At 50.1% G+C, this 15288-nt stretch overlaps 1 protein-coding gene across 4 annotated transcripts in view; it reads right to left on the bottom strand.

The window, feature by feature from the left end:
- Bicra (BRD4 interacting chromatin remodeling complex associated protein) overlaps positions 1-15288 on the bottom strand; it is a 66836-nt gene that overhangs the window by 25012 nt on the left and 26536 nt on the right. The window lies entirely within an intron of this gene.

Here is a 15288-nt window from a genome sequence, read left to right as displayed (position 1 = left end):
ATGTTACACCCCTACCTTCTAGAGTCAACCTTCTTTTTTTTTGGGGGGGGGGGAGAAAGACAGGCTCTTACTATGCAGCCCTAGCTGGCCTAGAATTTAATCTCCCAAGGATGGAGATTAAAGGTGTGTACTACCCGCTATGGCCCTATGGCCAGATCTTATTATCTGAAACAGGTGTAATGTATTAAGCAGCCACAACACTCATTGAAACATGGCTTACATGTCCTGGAGGATAAAGGGTTCCTGCAGGCCTGTGATCACAACTTGCTCTATTGGCCACTCAACACGTGGCTGTCGTGACATATCATCCCACCCACACCTTTTGCACTGACCACGCCCAGCCCATTGGCAGCCGTGCACACGTGACCTGTGCGGACTCTAGGTCTGGGGCCCCAGACCCCAGCTCCCTCTCTTGCTTCCTGGTCGGGATGTGCAGAGCATCCGGGTGGCATCCTTGGATCGGGAACCCGTGGTGGTCATCTGATTCTGGTGTAAGTGATGTCTCCCTGAATAAACATTGTTCAACCTATACTGTGTCCCAGTGAACCTTATTTCCCACATGTTACACAGCTTTGATTTCTTTCTTTCTTTTTTCTTTTTTCTTTTTCTTTTTCTTTTTTTTTTTTTTTTGGAGCCTGTCCTGGAACCAGCTCTGTAGACCATGCTTGCCTGGAACTCCCAGAGATCCACCTGTCTTCCTCCCGAGTGCTGGGATTAAAGGCGAGTGCCACCATCACCTGGCTGTTTTGTTTTTCAAGACATGGTTTCTCTGTGTAGCCCTGGCTGTTCTGGAACTCACTCTGTAGACAACCCTGGCCATGTACTCACAGAGAGACCCTCCTGCCTCTGCCTCCCAAGTGGAATTTAAAAGCATATGTTAACACATCCTGGCACAGCCTTGCAAAGATATTTTCTTTATCTCAGATGTCCTGGAGTCCCTCACTGAAGTCACCAATGGAGCTCACCTCACACATCCACTCTCTTCACAAGACACCCTGTAGCCTCTTCAGCTTACAAATGACAAACTGCACTAGTATCCAGGAGACACTTCAAACCAGGAAATCATCAGAAAACAAAAAGCCCAGATACTCAGACAGACACAGTGGTCCACACCTGTGATCCCATCTCCTGGAATGCAGAGGCAGAAGGATTGTGTTTGAGGCCAGCCCGGGCAACATAGCAAGACTTTGTCTCAAGAAGCAAAACCATAGTGGAGATGGCCGAGCTGGTAAAGGCACTTGCTGCCAAGCCTAATGACCTGAATTCAGGCACAGGGAAGCCACACGGCGGAAGGAGCAAACCGATGCCCACAAGCTGTCGTGTGACATGAGTCTTCTCTCTGTGACTTCTGAGACTGGAGCTACCATGGCAAGAATGTTAAGGCAACATCTCTGGCCGAGTTCCCTTTGAGTCTATGCCCACCTGCTTAAGAAATGAAGTGTGGAAGATTTACACAGAACCTGTCAAGCACCCATCCAAGACCTATGACACTGCCCCTGCCTTTTGATTGGCCCCAGCTCTTCAAACAACTGTCTCCAAAGGGGACCCCTGGAGGAATTGAGTCCTGAGTACTATGTGGGAACAGTTTGTTTTGTTGTCTTTACACTTATTTGATTGGTGTGTGTGTGTGTGTGTGTGTGTGTGTTCACAGCACGTGTGGAGGTAACAGGACAACCTGCAGGACCAGGTATCAAACCCGGGTCGCCAGTCTCGGTGGTACCTTTACCTGCTATGTCGTTTTGCCACCCTTACTTTCTGTTTGTTTCTAATTATTTTGTTTTGCTTTGTTGTGTTTCAAGACAGGGTTTCTCTGTGTAGCCCTGGCTGTCCTGGAACTCACTCTGCAGAGCAGGCTGGCCTCGAACCCAGAAATCTGCCTGCCTCCACCTCCCGGGTACTGGGATTAAAGTTGTACACCACCTCGGGCTGGCTTTTTGTTGTTGTTGTCATTGTTGGACTGAGACATGATCTCATTTTGTTATCCCCGGTATCCCAAGCTCACTCTATAGACCACGGGGCCCTCCACCTCACAGACACCCACCTGCCCCTGCCTCGTTCAGGCTCCTGAATGCTGGCATTCAAGGCATGCACCTCCAAACCTGGTTCTGCCTTTGTAAAGTGGAATCTCTATGTGAAAGATAGGGGTCCCAAACTACTGGCAGTCCTCCGCCTCTGCCTCCTAAGTGCTGTGAGTGTAAGAATGTACCACTGTGCATGACCTTGCTATGTTTCCCAGGCTGACCTGTCTTTATCAGGTTCCAATGACGATCATGACCCCAAGAGCTACGTTGAATGCTCTATTCTTGGGTTTCCTTTGCAGTTGTCATGCTTTTGGTTTGGCTTTGCTTTGATTATTTTTGTTTTATTCGAGACAGGGTCTCACTATGTAGCTCCGGATGTCCTGAAACTCACGGAGATCCACCTGCCTCTGCCTCCCGAGTGCTGGGATTAAAGGTGTGAGCTGCCATCTGTCTTTGCAATAGTCATGTTTAGGAAGGAAGGAAGGAAGGAAGGAAGGAAGGAAGGAAGGAAGGAAGGAAGGCAAGCTGTGAAGACGGCTCATTCTGGGAAAGTGAGGCTCTGCACACCGGAGGCCCTGAATCTGGCCACTAGCACCTACCTCACTTAAAAATCTGCACGTAGCCACGGGGTGGCGGCGGAGGCGCACACTCGGGAAGCAGAGGCAGGCGGATCTCCGTGAGTCTGAGGCCAGCCTGGTCTATAAAGCGAGTTCTAAGACAGCCAGGACTGTTACACAGGGAAACACTATCTTGGGGGAAAAAAAAAAAAAACAAAGCAAAACTGGGTGTGGTGGCACACATATGTCACATCGGAGCTTTTCTCTGGGGCTTGCTGGCCAGGCGGCTTCACATATTGGTGACAGACAAGTTCGGTGAGAGACTATCTCAAAGGAGGATGACTCTAGAGGTTGTCCTCTAGCCTGCAAACACACAGAATGAATGACAGGGAGAACAAGAGAGGGCTATAGAGAAAGGGAGAGAGATGGTTCCCCAGTGAGGGGCTGGGGGCGTGGCTCAGTGGTAGAGCCCCTGCCTAGAATCCCCCAGTGAGGGGCTGGGGTGTGGCTCAGTGGTAGAGCCCCTGCCTAGAATCCCCCAGTGAGGGGCTGGGGGCGTGGCTCAGTGGTAGAGCCCCTGCCTAGGATGCACAAGGATCCTGAGTTTGATCTCCACAGAAAATATACAAGCAGCCAATCACACACAAAAGGATGCCCAGCATGACTCATCATCAGGGGAAATGCACTCCAAGTCCCAAGGAGACAAGGCCCCACACCCCTCAGAGCGGCTGGCTACCGCGACGAAACTGGGAAGTAGCTAGTGTTGGCAGGGCTGTGAGAAACCAGAGCCCTTGCTCAGTGCTGGCAGGAGTGCAACCCCGTTGGCTGCTGTGGAGCAGGGTTTGGCAGTTCCGCAGAACATTAAAAATAGCACTAGCACCAAGCACTCTAACTTCTGGGCACGTGTGCAAAAGAATCAAACGTCTTAAAGAGGGATCTGCACACCAGAGACCACCACAGCGTTTCCCACAGCATTTCACTGGAAGATGTCTGAGCGGTCGTGGATGGATAAATTAACTGTCCCGTGTATTTGTACAATGGGGCATCCAGGAAACTCTAAAGTGATCACACAGATCGGCGTTTCTCAACCTTATATGGGTCACGACCCCTTTAGCAGACCCTTATTGACTCCAAAAATATTTACATTACGGTCCGTAACAGTAGCAAAATTACAGTTACGAAGTAGTAACAAAAGTAATTTATGATTTGGGGTGGTCACCAAGGTCACACGAGGAACTGTACTAAAGGGTCGCAGCATTAGGCAGGCAGAGATCCACTGTCAGAGACGGACCTTGAGGTTGGGAAGATGAGAAGGGGTACAGGAGCAGGGCATGGTGGCGCACGCCTGGAGTGCCCAACACACAGGTGGCAAGGGGACCAGAATCTCAAGCGTACCCTCAGACACACAGGGAGGCCATCTTAGGCTGCACGAGGGCCTGTACATCTCATATACAGAAAATCAAAATGAGGCTGGAGAGACGGCCCAGTGGTTAAGAGCATCGACTGCTCTTCCAAAAGACCAAGGTTCAATTCCCAGCACCCACATCACAGCTGACCAGCGTCTGGAATCCCAGGCCGTCTTCCGAGAGCACGACACGCACTCAGGCAAAAAGTTCATACACATAAAATGTAAAACTAAAATGAATTTTTAAAATGCAATAACCCCTGGGGGGGCATTGGGTCAAAATAAAACCCACATTTGCCTGAGCACCTGTAACAGTTGCCACGCCCTTTGGGCGGGCGTAGTTCCAGGTGCCGACATGACCGAAGGGAGAGGACTGGAAGTCAGGGTCCCCTTCAGGTCTCAGAGAGCATCTGGAAGGCAGGGCCTGCATCCTTGGAGCAGGATCGTCGTGATAGTCAATCGCTTGTTTTCTGTGTAAGTTCTTTCCCCGATAAAACACCATCAATTATTCTAGCCGGTCTGGTTAATTCATTACTACCCGCCTTTACACACTGGTATCAATTAGCCCATGTCTGATGACCTGATTCCCATTCACTGTGTCCCTGTCATAAGTGGGCCTTGCAAGGGCAGGGGATGTCACCTGCTCCCTGCCTGAGACCCCTGAATCTGAGGCTGTGGTGGCAGAGGGAGGCTGGATGAGTGTAGAGAATGGATAGTGAATGAACAGTAGGAGTTAAAGAAGCCCATTGTTCGGGGGCAGCCTAAAGAAAAGGGCACGCATGAAGTACTTCCTTTACGTAGGGAGAGGTAAATAAAGATGCCCCAGAGGTCTGTGGCTGTGGCGGGGAGAGGGGCATGGCCAGCGGTTCTCACTCAGGGACGGCCCTTTCCAGATCAGTCCGCACGCTCAAGACCTCTCAAAACAAAAGTAACGGAACCATACGACAACGCACACATGCGGAGGCGCTGACCCCAAATGGCAGCACGCCCTGGTCTGGAAGACAGGCCTCTAGACCTGGGCCACACCTGCATGCATAGCGTGTGAGTTGGGTGACCCAGATGGAAGCCACACTGCCATGGCTCTGCCTCGGTCTCAGGACATAGGACAAAGCCACAGCCAACCCATGATGAGGATACACACAAGCGGCTGAATCTTTGCCACCCTAATTGCAGACACCGGGGGACTCACTGATCACTGCGGCTCTCCACGGGTCTCACCTGGTACTGTACCTCTTTCAACCAAAGCTGACGGATACACCATTGAGCTCCCACTGCCCAAGCATGGACATCCTGGGCATCAGGCCTAATACTAACCCTGTCCCCACTGAGTGACCGTGGCAGAGGAACAACAGAGTCATGCTTTCCAGTAAAGAGAGAGTGAAGACACTGAGCTCCCAGCCACACAGTGGGGCCCGAACTTGAACTCAGACCCGATGACTCTGAATCCCTGATTCTTCCCCACCAGGCCTGCCAACTCCATGCAGTCCCGGAGAAGAGCAGTTACAGGGTGTCCTTCCAAAACTCCCTGAGGATCCCTCCTCCACTCCGAATGTAACCAGAGTTTTGCGAAGTCATTGGGAGCCGCAGGGGAGCCAGCCAGCTAGCAGGATCTGGAATTCAAAGGCTCCAGTAAACTCAAGAGACTACTACTGTCCATTTCCCAGAATGACGTTAGCCACCCTTACATTCCCTGCAAGGCATGAAAAGGAGCCCACAGAATGGAGGTGTGGCAGCGTCCGGGGTGCTGAGCCCACCTGCTGCTTCCCATCACCAGCACCCATCACTCCTCACTTTCTCTGACTCGAGCCTGGCTGCTGCTCTGCGGATGGCCCGCCCGCCAGCTCCACAAACAAAGACCTTTCTGAAGCCACAGTCACACCTCTGAGGGTTGGGAAACCAGAGCAGCAGGCTTGGGCCAGGGACTGGTTTAAAACAATCGGAATAAACGGGTGTGGCACACCTGTAATCCCAGCACTCTGGGGGGGGGGGGTGAGGCAGGAGAATGACTGGTTTGAGGAGGCCAGACTGGGCTACAGTAAGTAGACCTTGTTCCAACTCCTCCTCAAAAAAAGAAGGGAAGAAAGACAACTTCTCCCTCAGGGGGGAAAAAACCCCCACAAAATATAATAAAACCAGTACAGAGCTCACAACAGAATGGAAAACTTGAGAGCACACTCGGTCACGTGTGTGTGTCTGTGTGTGCGTGTCTGTCTGTGTCTGTGTGCGTGCGTGTGCGCGTGTGTGTGCGTGTGTCTGTGTGTGTGTCTGTCTGTGTCTGTGTGCGTGCGTGTGCGCGTGTGTGTGCGTGTGTCTGTGTGTGTGTCTGTCTGTGTCTGTGTGCGTGCGCGTGTGTGTGTGCGTGCGTGTGCGCGTGCGTGCGCGCACGTGTGTGTGCGCGCGTGTGTGTCTGTCTGTGTCTGTGTGTGTGTGTGTCTGTGTGCGTGCGCGCGCGTGTGTGTGTGTGCGCGTGCGTGTGTGCGCGCGCGCTCTGGGTCACATACTGAGGCATAAATAAGCTGGGGGCATCCCAGTCCTTTATGATCACTCCCAGCTTCCCCTCCTGAAGCCATGGTAGCCATGGCACCACACAATAAACAAGTGTACAGGCTTGGCGTCTGTAAGACAGCGGAAGTCACCAAACAAGTTCTCCTAGTAAACAAAGGAACTTGCTTTCATTCTGTTTCTGCCTGGAACTGAGTTGACATGGACTGGAGCTATGGCACAACGCAAAGGCTGAAGAACCCACCAGAAGATGCGCTGTAAGGAGAGAGGCTGGGCTGATTTAGGGCTGGCGAGACAGCTCAGGATGTGAAGGGGCTTGCCTGAAAGCCGGATGACCTGACTTTGATCCTCAGAACATACATGGCCAAAGGAGCTGTCTTACGCTGTTCCACAAGTACTATGGCATTCACCAGCCCTCCCTACAAATAGTACATTTTAAAAATGTAATTAACAAAAAGATCACTGGGTTGAATAATTCCTCAAGGGCTGCCTCCTCCAAACATCTATGTAATTATTTATCTGTAGAGACAGGGCTTCATTTTGTAGCCCATGAGCCTCCTGGCTCCCCTTTCTCAGGGGTTAGGATTATAGGATTACAGCCTCCAAACCCAGCTACCTTTTGCTAATTAAAGTCCTCATCTTTACTGGTGTGTGTCCTCTTGTGTACAGTTGCACACAGTTTAGAAAGTTGTGCTTAGACATGATGACAATCACCAGAAAAAAGTAGTCTCTTTTCCTAATTCATACAAAAAAGAAGTCTATTAGGACTTGCCTAGAATCCCCCTGTGAGGGGCTGGGGGTGTTGCTCAGTGGTAGAGCCCCTGCCTAGAATCCCCCAGTGAGGGGCTGGGGGCATGGCTCAGTGGTAGAGCCCCTGCCTAGAATCCCCCAGTGAGGAGCTAGGGGCATGAGTCAGTGGTAGAGCCCCTGCCTAGCCAGTAAACAAAAAAGCTACAACTCTGAAAATTGCCTATCTCTGATCCTAGCACCAAGCTCAGGAATGGGATGGGATGTTGCTCTGTCAATGAGGGAATGCAATTTTGCCACAGGAAGCAACCCTGATGGATGGACCTGAAGTAAACTGACACAAAGAAAGAACTATCAGACATGACACTCTGTGCCAAGCCCATTTGTGGCAATCTCTAGAACTGGGGGGGGAGGGGGAACCAGAGATATGCCAGTCTCACAGGAGAGGAGGGAAGATGGACAATCAAGGGCCCTCGGGGAGCCTTCTAAACTGATGCAGATGCTCTGAATCCAGCCTTCATGATGCTTACACGGATAACATTGGCAACAACCACCAAGCTATGCTATAAAAGGCTGTGCATCTTTTCGCTCAAATATTGAACCAAACATGGCTAGTTTGTGAAGCCAGGTGTGGTAACACAGGCCTGTAGTAATCTAAGTAAAGCTACTTACGCTGAGGCAGAAGAATCACAGATTTCAAGGCCAACTTGATCTATGAAGTGAGTTTGAAGCCAGCCTGAACTACATACATAGCAAGACACTGTCTCCAAATTAGAAACCCTATAGCCAGGTGATGGTGGTGCACGCCTTTAACTCCAGCACTGGAGTGGCAGAGACAGACAGATCTCTGTGAGTTCAAGGCCAGCCTGGTCTACAGGGTTAGTTCCAAAGTTATACAGAGAAGCCCTGAGAGAGAGAGAGAGAGAGAGAGAGAGAGAGAGAGAGCGCTATGTCCACATAAAAATGTGTTCACATGTCTGCAGCACCTGGTTCATCGGAGTCATAGGTGCAAATAGCTCAGGACCAATCAGCAGACGGCTCAAGCCCAAAGGAGATCCACATAAAGGGGCATGCAGCCATAAGAAGCAAATGGGTCCTGATACAGGGACCAGAAAACAGGAAGCAGACCCGAAGCTAAACCCAGAGGCCAGCTGGGCACGGCACGAGGATGAAGTGTCCAGGTCAGCTGGGTCCAGACACAGAAGCAGGAGCCCTGTTGATACGGGGGTAGGGCGCTCACAGCCACAGGACCTTCTGTCCTCAAAGCAACTGTGGCTGTAGTTACACTCCTCTGTGAATGCATGACCGCAACTTTTATCTATTTGATTACATTTATTTGGAAGAAGAGGGTGGGTGTGTGTAGCACATGGAAGTCAGGGGACAATGTGCATGCAGGAGGCAGCTCTCAGGATGAAGCTCAGCTGATCAGGCTTCCTGGCAAGTGCCTCCCGCCCCCCGCCCCACACTCCCTGGTGGACTCCAGCCAGCTGAGCTCTGACGTCCAATATGGGTACCCCACACCGCTACACTCACGCAATAAACAAACAAATAAATGTGACGCTAAACTTCCTTCTTGTTGTGTTTAAGTTGCGAAGAGGCAACAGTTAACAGCGCTTGTTGCACTTACAGAACACCCCAGCTCACTTCCCAGCAGACACATTCAGCGCTCACAACTTCCCATAATTACAGCTCCAGGGGAAGAAACACACCCTTCTGGCCACCCCTGGCACACTCCCACCACACACACATGTGCACATATAATTAAAAGTAAAAATAAATCTCAAAAAAAAAAAAATGGGGATAGGGTAGAGGAGGCAGAAGAATACACATTTTCAACGCTTTGTATGTGTAAAGAGCTGTGGGAAGGAAGGGCAGGCCATTGCGCACACTGATTAGCTACCCGGGAGCTGGGAAGTGACCAGGGGCAAGGAAAGAGACTCAAACATCTTTTTGATTTTTAGTTAACACTGAAACAGCTGGATCTGCTGGAGGGGTTGCTCAACATTGCACTATTTAAAACGTGTGCTCCTGTGCGCATACTAGCAAAGATTTTTATCAGTGCTTGTACTGAAGATGGCCAGAGCCTTGGATGTACTAGTCGGAGTCTCTATACCTAAGCCACACCCCCCAGCGCCTCACTGGGGGATCCTGGGCAGGGGCTCTACCACTGAGCCATAGTCCTAGGCCCTATTCATTTTCTACCCTCACCTCCATCTAATCCAAGTCTCCAGTTCTCACCGCCAAGAAATCACATAGACCTCACAGTGAGCAGGCGTACCTACCAGGCTCATGACCTGGGCTCTGTGTTCCTTTCCATTAATAAGACTTCCAGTTTCTCTTCATCCCCAAACCCCAAATGTCAAACGAATTCATTTTAGCACATAATAAACATATGAATTAATGCCCCGCGGAATGTGGCCAGCAGAAAGGGAAACAAGGTACTGCTTCCCTGTACTGGGAAAGGCACCAGTACTGACGTTAAGAAAATGACGCTGCTATACCTGATGGCTTGTATTAGTCAGATTCTTGTTACCATAATGAAATACCTCAGGCGGGTTACTGTAGAGGAAAAAAGTAGACTGATTTAGCCCAGAGCAGTGCTGGCGCTGTAACACTGAAGAACATGGTTTTGGAGAGGGTCCTGCACACTAGGCAAACTACCAACTGAGCTACATTCCTGTCCTACCCCCCTTCCAGAGTCGGGGCTCATGCAGCTCCGGCTGGTCTCGAACTCTGAGCTTCCAGCCTTCTCCCCAGTGCAGAGATTACAGTCCCCAAGCGCAGTTTCTGCTTCCTTATGCAGCCGCAGCACAAGCTGCAGGGAGAGGAGGGCTCGTGCCTGGGCTCCCGATCTCATCTAATCACCTCTCAACAGCTGGATTAAGCCTCCATCCTCCTAATTCCATTATCTTAAGACTCAGGGATGAAACTCCTCCACGAGTTCCCGAGCGCTGGTTTTGAGTGTTTCCGTTCCGGCGACTTCCATGTCATAGTTGTCAACGTTAATTAAAGCCTCAAGAAGGCATCAGAGGGGGAGGACTGGTTTAAAGAGAAGACGCAAGGGAAAGGGAAGCGATGTGGGCAGAAAGAAAACATTTCGTGTAGTCTCTCATAGGTAGAGCCTCCATTTAAGGATTTACTTGTGAAATGAAGCAGGGGGATCAGGAGGGGAAGGATGGGAGCATGGAAAGGGCGGGGTAAGAGAAGGTGTAAGACATGTATTCGGTGTCATTGTTGGACTCCTGAAGTTAATTTAAAAAGTCATTACGGGGCTGGACGTTAGCAGTCAGGAGCACCGGCTGCTCTTTCAGAGCACCCATAGGTTCGGCTCACCAGCAGGTGCAGGGAATATGATGCCCTATTCTAACCTCCATGAGCGCCAGGCACGAACAAGATACACACGTGTGTGTGTGTGTGTGTGTGTGTGTGTGTGTGTGTATACACACATATATATGCAAAACACTCACTCATAAAATAAATAAAAACAAATCTTTTTTAAAAATCCATCAGACGAGGGAACTGGGATCGACATGTAAAACAATAAATTAAATTAAAAAAATGCTTTGACTCCAAAATTTAAGTTGAAGGACAAGTTACTGGGGAAAAGGATTTCTATTTTTGTTTCCACAGAAAATGAAAAGATGTGGATTCCTTCCAGACTAATGAGGTTTGATCACGCCAGACCGCCTGAAACAGAGTACAAGCTGATCCTACATTCAAAACAGCTGGACAAAACAGCCCTACAGACTACAGCCAGGCTATCTGAATCTTCTTCAAATCCCCCCAAGACAGCGCCCCTTACCAGCAGGAAGTAGCTTGGAAAGAACGACGCCCAAATTCCCAAATATTGTGTATAAATGTTTGTTTTCATTTAATTGGACTTTGTTATATAAAATTAAATAAAATTAAAAGAATCCATCAGACACCTTCACATAGATACATATGCAGGCAAAACACTAGCACACACAAAATTTTTAAAAATTAAAGTAAAAATTTCATTTTAAAAAATAACACAGGGTCCAAAACAGCACACACACACACACACACACACACACACACACAATCAAAGAATTAGGACTGCCAAGATGGCTTTGTGGATTACAACACTTGCCACAAAGGTCTGATCAACTGAGTTTTTCACCCAGGTTTTGGAGGCAACAGTGGACGTCACAGAGTTACACATGAACACATACAAGCACACACATGCATGCACGTATACACGCACACACATACACAAGTGAAAATAGATTCTTTGCTTTGTAAACACTAGAAATTGAACTCAGGGTATTACGCATGCTAGGAGCTCATCACTCCAGCTGAGTCCCATCCCCAGGCCCTGGACCACATATCTTTGGTATGATGTAATGAACGGGCCCTTGACCTGTGTGTGTCTGCCTCTCCAAACCCCATAGGTCATCCCATCTAGTGAGAAGATAAACACCAGATATTCCCACAGGGCCCGTTCTACAAATCCCCAAGGGATGCTCCTCAAAGTCGCCAGAGTCATCAAATACAGGTGCTGGGTGAGTCAAGGACGGTGACTAAATAAACGTAAGCGGTGTCCTGGATGGTTTCCAGGAATAAGAAAAAATACACAAGCCAGGCAGTAGTGGAAAATGCCTTTAATCCCAGCAAATCGAGTTCCAGGATAGCCAGGACTACCCAGAGAAACCCTGCCACGAAAAAGTGTGTGTGTGTGGTGGCAGGTGTGGCTTGGGCCTGTAACCCCAGTAACCCTAGAAGTTGGAAGAATGAGGAGGATGGGGAGTTCAAGGCCAGCCTGGTTTACATAGGGAAAGCCTCTTTCAGAAAACCAATGGCTGGGTTTGTGGCTCAGTGGTAGAGCCCCTGCCTAGAATCCCCCAGTGAGGGGCTGGGGGCGTGGCTCAGTGACAAAGTACTTGTCTGACATATCCAGGGTCCTGGGTTTCATCTCCAGCTCAGAAAAAAGAGAAAAGCTGCCCCTCAGTCTGTAGAACTCTGGCACTAACAGGATCTGACTGGCGGCTTCCCCCTGCATTGAGCTGCCCTCCAAGGGCTCAGGTGCCCCCTCCCCCATAGCTCCCAGGACCGAAGCCACTGTCCTCCCGAAGGAGCACAGCCATGATGAGCACACTCCTCTGCCACCTCATTCTTACGCCCAAGGCACAGGCGGCACCCAGGCTGGCTCCGGTCTGTCAGCCAGCGGCACCCTTCCTCAATTCAGCGTAAACCCTCACCTTCTTACTTAGCGACCAGTTCTGCACAGTCTGCCTGGTCCCCTCTCTCCCGTCCCCCACCCCCCACCAGCCTTACTGGCTCGTTCAGTTTCCCTGGCTGTCACAGGACCTTTGCACGTGACTGCTCCTCCTTCGGCCTTCCTCCCCTTTCCCAATTGTCACCAGGGTAGTGGCTCAGATCAACTGCATCTAGACTGGCAAGCCTTCTTCTTACCAGACAGCCCTCCCTCCTCCCGATCTGCCTTCTTTCAAGAGCAGCGGACACGCCGTAAACATGATTTATCTGAGCTCCTGCTCCCCCTGGGAGGGACTCCCAGACAGTATGCCTGCTTTGGGCATTTTGTGTAAACACTAGCTGGATGAGGGAAGGCTATGCATGCTCAGTGTGACCACAGATGGTGCTGAACGTAAGAGGCGCCTGACCCAAAATGACCGGGACTGGATCATGGGACATCTCTGGGAGACGGTCAGCGCCACACCTTGCCAGGGGACCCAACAGGGGCTGGTCAACTACTGGCAGGATGAAGGTGAGAGGTCACAGGGTGGGTCAGAGACACCGTCTGGGAAGACAGTGATACCAGGCTTCAGATCAAGTCACCAACGGTGAAGGTGGGTCAGCAGAGCCAGCTAGGGCCACCAGGCACTGGAAAACAATTGAGGGACCCAAGCAACGGGCAACCAGGTCAACACAAAAACAGAGCGTGTCTGTAGGAGCCTGCTGGGATGGCAGCTCCTTACGTGCCCGCCCCTTCTTCCTGGCCCTGGACACCATCTCAGGAGACCGACGTACAGACATTTCCAGCAGAGCTTCCCAAGTACCATCACCAGGCTGGGGAGATCCCAGCACTTAGAAGGTAGAAGCAGAAGGATCAGAAGTTCAAGGTCATCAGCCACTACAGAGCAAGCTTCAGGTCAGCCCAGAATACCTACCAGTCTTAACCTCAAGTAAACAGAGTCATTTGTTAAGTGAAAAGTGTACAAAAATACCAAGTAGGGGGCAGTACCATTGAGCAAGCAGGGACTCCATGTCTACCTGTGGAAGAATACCATTTTAAGGTGTGTGGTTTGTGTCTATGCTGCATCTGTGAAGCTGTGATTCGTTGCCTGTCTAAAACACCTGGTAGTCCTAACAGAGAGCCGAATGGCCAATAGTGAGACAGGAGCAAGGATAGGCAGGGCTGGAGGGCAGAGAGAATAAATAGAAGGAGAAACAAGATGAGAAGATAGAACAAGGAGAGGAGAATACTAGGGGCCAGCTACCCAGCGTTGGAATACGAAGGAAAGTAAGTATACAGAAATAAGAAAGACAAAAGCCCAGCGGGGAAAGGTAGATGGGTTAATTTAAGATAAGAAAAGCTGGCTAGAAACAAGCCAAGCTAAGGCCAGACACTCATAATTAAGAATAAGCTTCCGTGTGTGGTTTACTTGGGAGCTGAGTGGCAGACCATGTTCATCTCTGAAGAAGATTCGAGAAGGCTGTACAGGACCAGGCAGGTAGATACTGCTGATGTTAATACCACCCTTTCGATAGAAGGGATGATGTGGACCCTACAGTACATCCCAGAATGTTCTGAACAGCATGTGATCCACATGCCCTCCAACAGGAGAAGGCATGAATAATCAAAAGGCCAGTGAGTTGAGTTTCCATTCATGGCCAGGGGGAATGTAAGCTGGTCGGCCACTGGGGAGTCACCTGGTAGTTAGTTGTTGAGTAAGGTAACGTTGAGCTGGCCTCTGAACCAGATGTCCCGTCGGTATTTACATAAACGCTCATGTAGGAACTCAAGACACACTCATAGCCAGATTTGTGAAACTCAAAGGTAGAACCCACTCAAGCATCTATCAACTAACTGATGAGCGGGTCACATGATGCACGGTCGATCTAGACAATGCAGCATTATTCTCCCACACATAGGAAGGAACATCTGATGCACGTGACAACGTGGCTCAGTAGTGGAGCCCCTGCCTAGAATCCCCCAGTCAGGGGGTGGGGGTGTAGCTCAATGGTAGAGCCCTTGCCTAGAATCCCCCAGGGAGGAGCTGGGGTGTGGCTCAGTGGTAGAACACCTGTCTAGCATGCAGAAGGCCCTGGTTTTATTTCAGGGGTCATCAGGATAGAGAATAGGGAGGTGGCTAGCTAAGGGACATGAGTTTCTTTCTGTTGAAAGGGCTCTGTATCCGAAGGCATGCAAATTGCATCTCAATTAAACGCTGTCACAACAAGCAACCATGCAGAGTTACTGTGTAACTGCCAGGGCAAATTAACTCTGCCTGAATTTACTTCTGTAAAAAGTTCTCCATTACAGTCATTTACTTATTTCGTGTTGTGGGGAATTGGGGTATGGAGGTCAGCGAACAACTTGTGGGACCACTTCCCTCTTTCCACTCTGTGGAATCTTACAGAGTGGAACTCAGGCTATGAATTCTGGTGAATCCTGGTGGCAGACACCTTTACCTGCCCAGCCTATCTCTGAATCTACTTTTCACCATAAAAAATAAAATAGAAAAGAAAGTAGGGAGGTGGAGATGGCTCAGCGTATGCACTGATATTCCCCCAAAGGACCCAAGTTTGGCTCCAACAGCCACATGGCAGCGCATAAAAGCCTGTAACTCCAGCTCCAGGGGCATCAATGCAAGCCCTGCAATCTTTGGGCAGGCAAGCCTGCTCGCGCACGCACACGCACACACACACACACACACAACCAGGACAACCAGCATTCACAGTGTGGTGGCACACGCCTGTACTTGGAAGATGAGGAACTCAAAGCCAGTCTGGGCCACATGAGACCCTGTCTCAAAACCACATCCAAAATCTAGAAAAAAAAGCTGGGTGAGAA

Source organism: Phodopus roborovskii, unplaced genomic scaffold (assembly GCF_943737965.1).
Source record: "Phodopus roborovskii unplaced genomic scaffold, PHOROB, whole genome shotgun sequence".
NCBI lineage: Eukaryota > Metazoa > Chordata > Mammalia > Rodentia > Cricetidae > Phodopus > Phodopus roborovskii.
This window is presented reverse-complemented; position numbering and strand designations above follow the sequence as displayed.